The 10,288-nt window shown below is 34.2% G+C and overlaps 1 non-coding gene across 1 annotated transcript; it reads right to left on the bottom strand.

Moving 5' to 3' along the window:
- Positions 1-3,197: 3,197 nt before the first annotated feature.
- Trnag-ucc (transfer RNA glycine (anticodon UCC)) lies at positions 3,198-3,269 on the bottom strand. Its single transcript has one exon. It is a non-coding gene; the product is annotated as a tRNA-Gly (tRNA).
- Between the last annotated feature and the right edge of the window lie 7,019 nt (positions 3,270-10,288).

Here is a 10,288-nt window from a genome sequence, read left to right as displayed (position 1 = left end):
ACAGTGGTAAATAGACTGTATATTATAATGGTAATATTATTAAATTGTTTTCGGTCAAAATTTAATACAAGTTACGTAAAAATTTTCCGAGCGCGCGGATTTAAGGCGAGCCGGGCGATTTGCAAAATTCGGCCGCTCGAAAAAGCACCGATTTTAAAAATAATTTTTAATAATTATATGTAAATATATTTTATAATAATTTTTATTTTAAGATAATATAAGTCTTTCTTTAGTCAATGACTGTAAAAGAATTTCTTAATTGTTATAAATAAAGGCACTACGATTTAAGAAAAAGAAACAATTATCTCGGCTTCAGTTGGTTGTAGAAAATTTTTATTTTTTTTTAAATCTTCGTTTCGTCATTAGCAACAATAATCTTTAAGTTAGAAACTCATAGGATGTACAGGGCCGCTTCAGCTCTAAATGTTTATAACGAAATTTGCCCCCTTATTTTCAAACCCAACATTTAGCTCGGCTTCAGTTGGTCGTAAAAATTTTTAATTTTTTTATAAATCTTCGTTTAGTCTTTAGCAACAATAATCTGTAAGTTAAAAACTCATATAATGTACAGGGCCGCTTCAGCTCTAAATGTTTATAACGAAATTTGCCTCCTTAATTTCAAACCCAAAAATTAGAGGTTTAAAAATGTTTTACGCATTTATTTACATCAGAATATGAAAACATAACTCTTTAGAAGGAGATTGGATGTTTCCCCAACTCTCTACGATTTTTTTTCAAAAAGTTATAGCCTTCGACATTTGACCTCTTGGGATAAACAATTTATAATATCTTAGCAACAAATTCGTTAATCCGGCCTTACAATTTTTTTATGTTTCGAATCGAAAGATCTTCATTTTAAAGCTTTAAAAAATAAAAAAAAATTATTTGTACAATAAATAACGCAATTGTTAAAAACGGCCACTTTTTACTTTTCGCAGGATGTTTTGCAATAACCAGTAAACTAAATTAAACTTACCATAGCTAAATTTTTAGGTTTTTTAATTCACTACAACTTTCTATTAAAAATTTTTTCTCTAGAATCAATATCCTAAGCTCCAAACTTAAAAATCTTGAAAAATTGCAAATTTAACAAATGGAAATCGCAATCACAAAAAAAGCTCACAATATTTTTGGTCACATTTTAGTAGAAGTTATTCCTGGCATCGTCCTTTAAAACACCTGATAGGTTTCAAAAATTCCCGAATTATATTCTTGTTCTCATGATCATTTTTCAGTGCGTCACAGTTTTTCGATTTCTCTCTAATGCATTAAGTTAGATGAGACGGAAAAAGCGGTAGCTCCGTGATTAAACACAAAAATAATGCAGCATTACAATGGTTATATACATACCTAAGATGTCTATTCCTAACCTACGTTTGATTCGTTGATATTTAGAATGCGCGTTTTTTCTAGCTAATCAAATACACGTATTACGAACATTTGACGAAAACTTCGTCCATTTTGGCCATTTTTTAGAAGTGTCAAAGAGTCAAGTGACGGTTATTATTCAGGTCAGTATTTTGTGTAACTGTCATTTTGAAATTTCGAATTCGACTTCACTTGTGTTTCACAACGTCTTTGTGCATTATTTTGTGTTTTGGTTTAGAATTTAGTTCGTTAAAAGTTAGTCATTGACGTGAGGAGACTAGAGACATTCGAGATGTACCGAAGAGTGCTAAATATCTTATGAGTAAATAGAATAGCCAACGTGGAGGTAATGAGACTTACGCATAAGGAACGAGAACTAACAAATAAGAAGAAAACTGAGATATATGGGACATGTGATGAGAGATGTATATCTAATACTCCAGGTCATTATGCAAGAAAAATATCCATAGTAAGGAGACGTAACTCATGGCTGAAGAACCTTAGGAACTGGTTTGGATGTAATAACAATGAATTATTTAGAGCCGCTGTTTCAGAAATAAAGATCTCTCTGATGATTGCTAACTTTTGAAGTGGAGACAGCACCTAGAGAAGAAGATAAAAACACAGTTTATGGATAGTTTTGTGTCATTTTTTAATGTTTCCATATTTATAAATTTAATTAACAATATTGTTTACTTTTTAATTCTATTCCCCTTTATAAAAAATACCTACATGTTAACATATTGTGTAAAAATCAAATCTACTAAATTACTAATTCTACAAGCTTTTCACCTATGGCTAAGTACGATTGTGGCATCTGTCAGATTCGTCAATAATTACATAAAATAAGTCTCGACACAGCCAATACAGTATATGACGTCATAATTAATGACGCACTGAAAAATGATCATGAGAACAAGAATATCACGTTTTTTCACCCACAGCCTGGGGTATAGGGCTTTTCATCGATTGTCATTTATTTCGAGCTTCTGTCATGTGTCACATAATATTAATATATCTACGTCATACGTCTTTGGTTTGTATCATTGTAAATACCAATAACGTATGACGTAGATATAATAATATTATGTGACACATGACAGAAGCTCGAAACAAATGACTGTGAATGAAAAGTCCTATTATTCATGTGATTATTTTGTAAAGATTTTAATTTCCAATCATGTAGTAAGATTTTTCGTCAAGCGTTTAATTATGTCCAATCAGATTATTATTATACTGGTAATAATCTACTTACACTATTATACTAAGAATAATTTTTTAAGTATTTTTTTTTCTGTTTAACTACAACGAGTTTTATGGTTTTGACAATTATCACATTTAAGAAAATTAACGAAAATAAACATTTAGTTCTGAATCTTATGTCAAATTGTCATGAGGCTAATAAAAATTGACAATTTTAAGCGCTCGAGTGTAATTCGGTAAGATTATTTCATGAATAGAAAACTGTATTTATAAATAATTTTAACTAATATTTTACCGATATCTTCGTCGGAATATTTGATAAACCAGCTCATGCTGTTCAAATGCCACTGAATGTTAATTTACAAAGACTTGAATTTTGTATGTGAGTATTAAAAAATAGTCTGTCGAATATCACAGGATAGTAAGAATAAATAAGACAATAATGATCCAGTTTTTTCTCAAACTTGTTGCCATTCGGCAATAGTCACTCGAGGTTATTAGCACTGCTCGATATTACAAAGATCTTTTTATTTTTAAATTTTTGGATACATACATCAGTTTATTTTGACATACATAGCATAATATATAAATATTATTTTTTAGGAATCTTTTTGGACTAAAAAAATTGCGATGGCCGGGAATCGAACCCGGATCAACTGCTTGGAAGGCAACTATGCTGACCATTACACCACCATCGCAATGTATCATAAATAATTCAAAGTAATGTAATGAATATCACACGACCTAGTTATTTGTCTATCAGCGAGACCGTCTCTCGCGGTATATATACCTACTTGTTCTGGAACTCGAGATTGATGAGAAATTGATTATATTATTTTGTGATTAACAGTCGATGAACTTCAATGGGAAAATTTTAATGATCATGTTTACTAACTTTATTACTGAGAATTGAGAATCTTGCTGTTCCATTTATATTAACTTTTGGGAAAATAGAAAAATATGTTTTATAAAAATTTACTCATGTATTAATTACAATAAAGCAGTTTAGTTAAAAGATAATCATATTGGTACACCTGCCAACTTTTTCCTTTATTTATATAAGCTTCTTTTTGCAGAAAAAATGCAAAAAAATTTGGAGCTGCCCCTCTCTTGCACCAAAATTACAAAAAAAAAATAGTATCCATTTTAGTTAATATTCTTCTTCTTTAAGTACCGTGCCCAAATTTTTAGGCGTGGGTAGCTTCCATAACAATTTGCCGATATCGTTCTCGATCTTGTGCGGCATGTAACAATTGATCTGCTGATAAGCCAGTCCATTGACGAAGGTTTCGGAGCCATGAATATTTCTTTCTAGTTAATATTGGAAAATAAAAAATAATTTACTGCAAAATCTGTTTATTATTATTAAAAATTAACAAAAAAATGTTTTTTCTTTTATATTCAAAGAGAAAATCAGTCTATTCGTCTGCTTGGTCGTCGTCATCCGTGCCTGAAATCTGGGAAGCATGGTTATCATTACCAATGTCATCACATTTAAGGGATTGGTAAAACTCCATTTCGTTGGCTGGAACGTAGTTGGTAGCTAACTGCATTACGTCTTTGTACTTGGCCTTTTTTACGGGTATTGATGACTCGTACACCATCAAGTTAGTTTCAACTGAAAGATTATCTTTATTGTCCCTCAAAATGTAGTACGATTCAAAAATAGGAATACCAGTTGTAACAGACACATTAACTGTATCCATGTGGTCCTTGCTGTATTCAAAAATCCGGTATTGAGAAATCTTAAACCTCTGTTTCTGAGAATTCATTATAACTTTTTTAAAATGGTTCTCAAAATGACTGCTAAAGTTGAAGATCATATTGTGATGAACCATTATGGGTATGAAATATTTGGATGTCTGTTGAATAAACTGACAGTATTGTGTAGGAGAGAAAATATAATCTTTTTTTCGTAAAAACTTTTCTATAACACCAAAACAACGATCACACGGTAGGAAACTGTGCCCTGGTTCAGGAAAACGATGTTGAATATTCTCCAAAGACGTGGATCTTACAAGAAGATGCAGAAACTGTAGTATCGTTGAATTTTTATTTTGAGCTGCAGCATTATCGGAAAAGAGGTACAGTTTTCTGACATTTTTTTGAGGGATATTTTTTATATAGTGATAAAGAAAAGAAACAACTTCATTCGGTGATTTTCTAGCGGTTGTTTCATCGTAAATGTAAAAATGAGCTTTGCCGGTTTTGCCCGAATGTATGTAAAAATTGAGACCCATAGTTGACGTTTGTAGAAGGCTTCGCCGGCCGGAATTTTCGGCAGAGGGAGATTCTGCTGAAAATCAAACATTACAATTTCTATGTCGTTATTTTGTCGGCTCAGTTTTGTCTTTTATTTAAATTCTGTAAAAAAACGACTTGCTTTAACCTCATGTACTTTCTTTTCAAGTCGTAGATTTTCCTTTTCAGTATCATCACGAGCTGGATCTTGAAGGCTATTGTGTAATATGTCACATCTTTAACAGGTGTCTGAACGAGGCGCCCCAAATCTATAATTATAATTTGCTTTAAAATACCTAAAATAAAAATCTTAGGTTACTTTAGGTTTATAGTTTTTATCAACAACACTTCCCGGTTCATTCACTTGCAAATAAAGTTCATGCATCTTTTTAACATTGAGATCAGGAGACAAATTAAAACGGGACGTTTTCACTCGGCTGTAGTGTGACTCACGTCGTGGAAAACTTTTTATGTGATTATCTACCTTCTGCAGTAAATCTTTTGAAATGCGGTTTTTTCTATTTTTATGTTTACCTTGTTTGCTGTTCGGGGGTGTAATGTTGTTGTTGCGAAAAGTTTTAGCAATATTATTCACTCGTTTTTTGGATATCCCGTGTATTGTTTCGAATGCACTCCTATAAACTCGTATTTTTTCCATACCCAGCTTAATATAGTATTTGCGAGCACAACTACGCCTCTCTCTCTCTCACCAGTTTTAGCTCGAGTTCTGGCAACATTGATTGTTGTTATTAAACCACCCAAGTAGATAGTTTGAACCTGTTTGTCTCCTATTTCATTAAAGTTTACTAAAACTGCTTGCCTCTGTTCTTCGTTCACCTTTTCAAAACATTTAAACTTACATTCACAATTGGGTCCAGTTTGCCTAGGTCCCACACTACTACCTTTCCAGTTAACATAACTTTTTCCTTGTGCAATACACTTTTTCTTAATGTTGCGTTTCCACTTAGCTGGATCAACACTTTTTCTATTCTTCGCAAACGAAACACTCTGAACCTCGTTTTGAACTGTATTGACTGGAAACTTGTGTTTTTTTACACGCCTTCTTTTCACTGAAGGCCCTGCTTCATCAGGATCAGAGCTTTTTTCCCATTCGGATGGATTATACAGATCAGACGAACCTGTACTAAACAGACTAACATTATCAATATCAGATTCTGTACCACTCATGATACAAATAAATAAGAAAAAACACTTAAAAAATAAATAAACAGTTGTATAGAAACACACGTGTACGGTCAACTTTCGTAAAATGCACTGCGAGAATACGTTAGATCGTTAGAGCAATGGCCTTCAATCGACTGAATCATAGACTGCATACTAAACTTAAACTTCCGTTAATTCCGTTCGAGGCCAAGCTAACGGTTACAGCCGAAGCGTCTCGATGTTTGGCGAAAGAAGGGGGCAGCTCCGGATCTGCTTCTTTCTTGTACCAATCGATTCAGCTATTTTTTTTACATAATATGCATCTTTAACCCAAATTTGACCAAAAATGGTGCTGCCCCCTTCTTGCAGCAAGGTCCTCAATTCAACACGATTAAAAAATTGGAAATACTTCATTTTGACACTAGGTTACAATTTTAAAAATTCTTTTACTCCAACTCTCTATACTCTGATTAATGCAAAATTGAAGCCCAATAGAGAACGCTATTTTTCTCCACAAACAAAATAAGGGCCAAGAATTTGAAAATTAAACTTGGCTTATTATAGGACCATTTTAAAAAATCTCGCTTACATTAGCTTCGTTTATGTTTTTTAGCATGGAATAATCAAGTTTAGACTTGATTTATCAACTTTTACTTATAAGCAAGCAAAACGATTATTTTTTGCCAAAAATTACAAAACAGATAGGTAACTATCCAGCTGATTATTGAACTTACAAAAATAATTGCTATTGCATTATAAAAACAATATGCAATACGAACAGAGTTTCCTAAGTATTCAGCGTTGGAAAGAACGCAAGAAAAATGTTATGAACAGAGAAATCATCAATTATAAAATTATTTTCTTTATTTTTCAGTACATATTTGATATTACCACACCTACTCCTGATTACATTTTCCAATCGATTTCTCATGGATCTGATGACTTTTTTAATAAATTCTTGAGACATTGCTTTCCATTTACAATTAAGTGAAACTCTCAATCCCATTATGCTCCCTGGTGCATGATTTGTGTCACGGACCCTTCGTTTAAGCATGTTCCAAACATTTTCTGCTCAAACCATACAAGAACCGCCTCCATATGACACCAGTTTTTCGCATACAGCATTGAGCAAATCGCTTAGCCTGATATAGACAGTAAGCCTCTCATCGTTGCCGTGTAGGCAGGTCCTACTTTTTTCGGAGAATAATACCTACTCCATTGGTAGTCGTCTCAGTCCAGATGTTCGCAAATAAATTCTAATTGTCTTTGCTTCTGGGATGCAGTAATCTTGGGATCAGTAGCTGCCCTTTTTGGTGTCAGGTTGGCTGCTTTTAGTCTCCTTGTGAGTGTTCAAACACTGGTAACCACACTTAAAAACTTTGTAACTACTTCTTTGAGATTAGTGCCAGTAAAATGTCGATTTCTCGGGGATTTCAGTGCATGAAATCGATCATCTCTCTCCGGTGTTATTCTTTTAGAGCTTCCGGCTTGTCGCCAGGCATACCAGGCATACCAGGAACCGGGCTGATTGGCTTAAATTTAGTCGATTTGCCACGGCTCTCTGGCTCAGGCCTTGTCTCAATAATGCTAGTGCTTGAGCTGCTTTGACAGATGTAGTATCTATTTGTAATGCACTTGTGAATTGTATAAGTGACTGATGATAATAACGAGTACTATGGAGATTGATAAAAAAAGGTCTAAACATTGATGGTGTACGTTTGAGTCATTTGAGATTTGCGGACGACATAGTATTATTCAGTACAGATATCAAGGAACTGGAGCAAATGATGAAGGAATTAAAACAAGAAGTCAAATAAAATATGTCTCAAAATGTATCTTCAGAAAACAAAAATAATGGGTAATGTACAAACTAATCTTAAGAAAACCAAATAGCCGAAATAAAATAACGCATACAATTGTCTTGGGTAGCTTTCGGCAAGTTAAGCTTTATCTTGATAAATAAAGATATACCAATGTGTCTAAAACGTAGAGTTTATGACAAATGTATCTGGTCTGTAACTACATATGGACTGGAGTCCATGGCCTTAACAAAGAAAACCTTAGAGCAGCTCAGTACAGCCCAAATAGCGATGGAGAGGGCCATGCTATTGATTAGTTTTAGAGACAGAATTCGAAATATCGACATTCGTGAAAGAACAAAGATTACTGATGATGTCGCAGAACGTATAGCAAGGCTCAAGTGGCAATGGGTCGGACATGTTGCTCGAGATAATCCCGAAAAATGGACACAGGGTCTAACAAATTGGATACCTATGAAAGAGGCTATAAAAAGGCCTATGTCCAGCAGTGGACGAACACAGGCTGAAGAAGAAGAAAAAGAAGATGGAGATTGATGATAAAACTTTGACCCCCTCCTACATTTGATTCTTTATTTGTAATAGGTCAACCGATTTACTCAAAAACAAAACTTTTTTAAAACTCAATAATGAGGTTAATGAGTGTCCACTAAATATTTTTAATATTGAAACAGGAGTAGTACTTTCGCAAAATCATTTTGAGTCGATTATTTTGCACCTCAAGTGTAGAACGATATCTGAACTTAACATTTTACTATATGAAATCTTCTTTATTTCATTTATACAAGCCTCCTGGTATTCTTAATTAAAGCAGCTATTTTGCATGTAAAACACCTGTATCCACTCCTTAGGACGCTCCACCACTGTCATTTTATCTTAGGACTTCATCCCGAATTTCCTCTCCGTCTGTATCTATGCTCTAGCTAGCGGTCATTACTGGAATTTCTCTTTGAAATTAAATTGACGGTGATGTTTTCAACTTTTTCCAAGTTGTATTAATTGGCCAATTGGCCAATTGAGGGGAGACGGCTATGTCACTAATGGGCTTTTTATAAATTATTCCTTATGAAAGGGAAATGCGTATTCGTCTGACGTTTTTATGTAATTTGTTGAAAAGCTTTTCTCAATGGACGATGTCATTATTTGACCTTGTTGAAGGTACGTGATTTAGGGTTTATTATTTGTTGTTTATGTTCTGGTGGGAGTCTTTACACTTTTACCAATTTAAGCCTATTGTTGAGCTATGCGTAATAATGACTATTACACAGTTTATAATTAAATAGAAGAAAAACAGGAAGAGAAAAAAAAAATAAGAAGAAGAATAGGAAGGATCTTCAATGCCGCAGATACAATAGAATCCAAACAGCTTATTATGGTACGGGCATGTAATGCGAATGAATGATGAACGATGGCCAAAATAGGCATTAACCTATGTTCCATGGAATAGAAGATGGCGAGGAAGACCAGCACTGGAATGAAGAGAAGGAATAAGAGGAATAATTAATAAGAGATAGAGCCATAAATGAGGAAGAAAGGACCGACCGAAAAAGGTGGAGATCAAAATGCGGGATGCGGCAGAGAAAATTAGGAAAAGAAATCTCAGCAAGGATACCTGCTGGGAATAGAGCATTACATTTACTCATCATTCTCTTTGCCTTATCCCTATGCGGGGTTGGCTTTCCTAATTGCATTTCTCCACACAATTCTATCTTGGGTCATATCAATATTAATCCCCTTTACCAACATGTCCTGCCTTATCGTCTCCCCCCAGGTCTTCTTTGGTCTTTCTCTCCTACTCCTTCCAGGAATCTGCACTTCAGCTATTCTTCGTATTGGGTGATTAACGACTCGACGTTGAACATGACCAAACCATCTTAACCTATGCTCTCTCATTTTGGCATCAATTGGTGCCACGCCTAGACTTACCCTAATATACTCATATCTAATTTTATCCTTCTTTGTCACTCCACTCATCCATCTAAGCATTCTCATTTCCGCCACATGAACTCGTTGTTTCTCTTTCTTTTCCACTGCCCAACATTCAGTTCCGTTCATCATAGCCGGTCTTATGGCTGTTTTATAGAATTTTCCCTTCAGCTTCATTGGAATTTTTCTGTCACACAACACACCACTCGCTTCTTTCCACTTCATCCATCCAGCCCTAATTCTACTGCATGCATCTCCATCTATTTCTCCATTACTCCGTAATACCGATCCTAGATACTTAAAACTATTGCTTTTCACAATCATTTCACCTTCCAAAGGTACCATTTTTTTTGTAGTAACTCCATCTTTAAATGAACATTCCAAATACTCTGTTTTTGTCCTACTAAGTTTTAAACCTTTTTCCTCCAGAGCTGGTCTCCACTGTTGCAGTTTTTGTTCTAAGTCTCTTTCACTATTTCCTATTAACACTACATCATCAGCATACATTAGGCACAATGGAATCCTACCCTGTAGTTTCTCTGTTATCTGGTCCAAAACTAATGAGAATA

This window comes from Diabrotica virgifera, chromosome 6, assembly GCF_917563875.1.
Source record: "Diabrotica virgifera virgifera chromosome 6, PGI_DIABVI_V3a".
Taxonomy (NCBI): Eukaryota; Metazoa; Arthropoda; class Insecta; order Coleoptera; family Chrysomelidae; genus Diabrotica; species Diabrotica virgifera.
The sequence above is the reverse complement of the archived record's forward strand: the minus strand, read 5'-3'. Positions and strand labels throughout refer to the sequence as shown.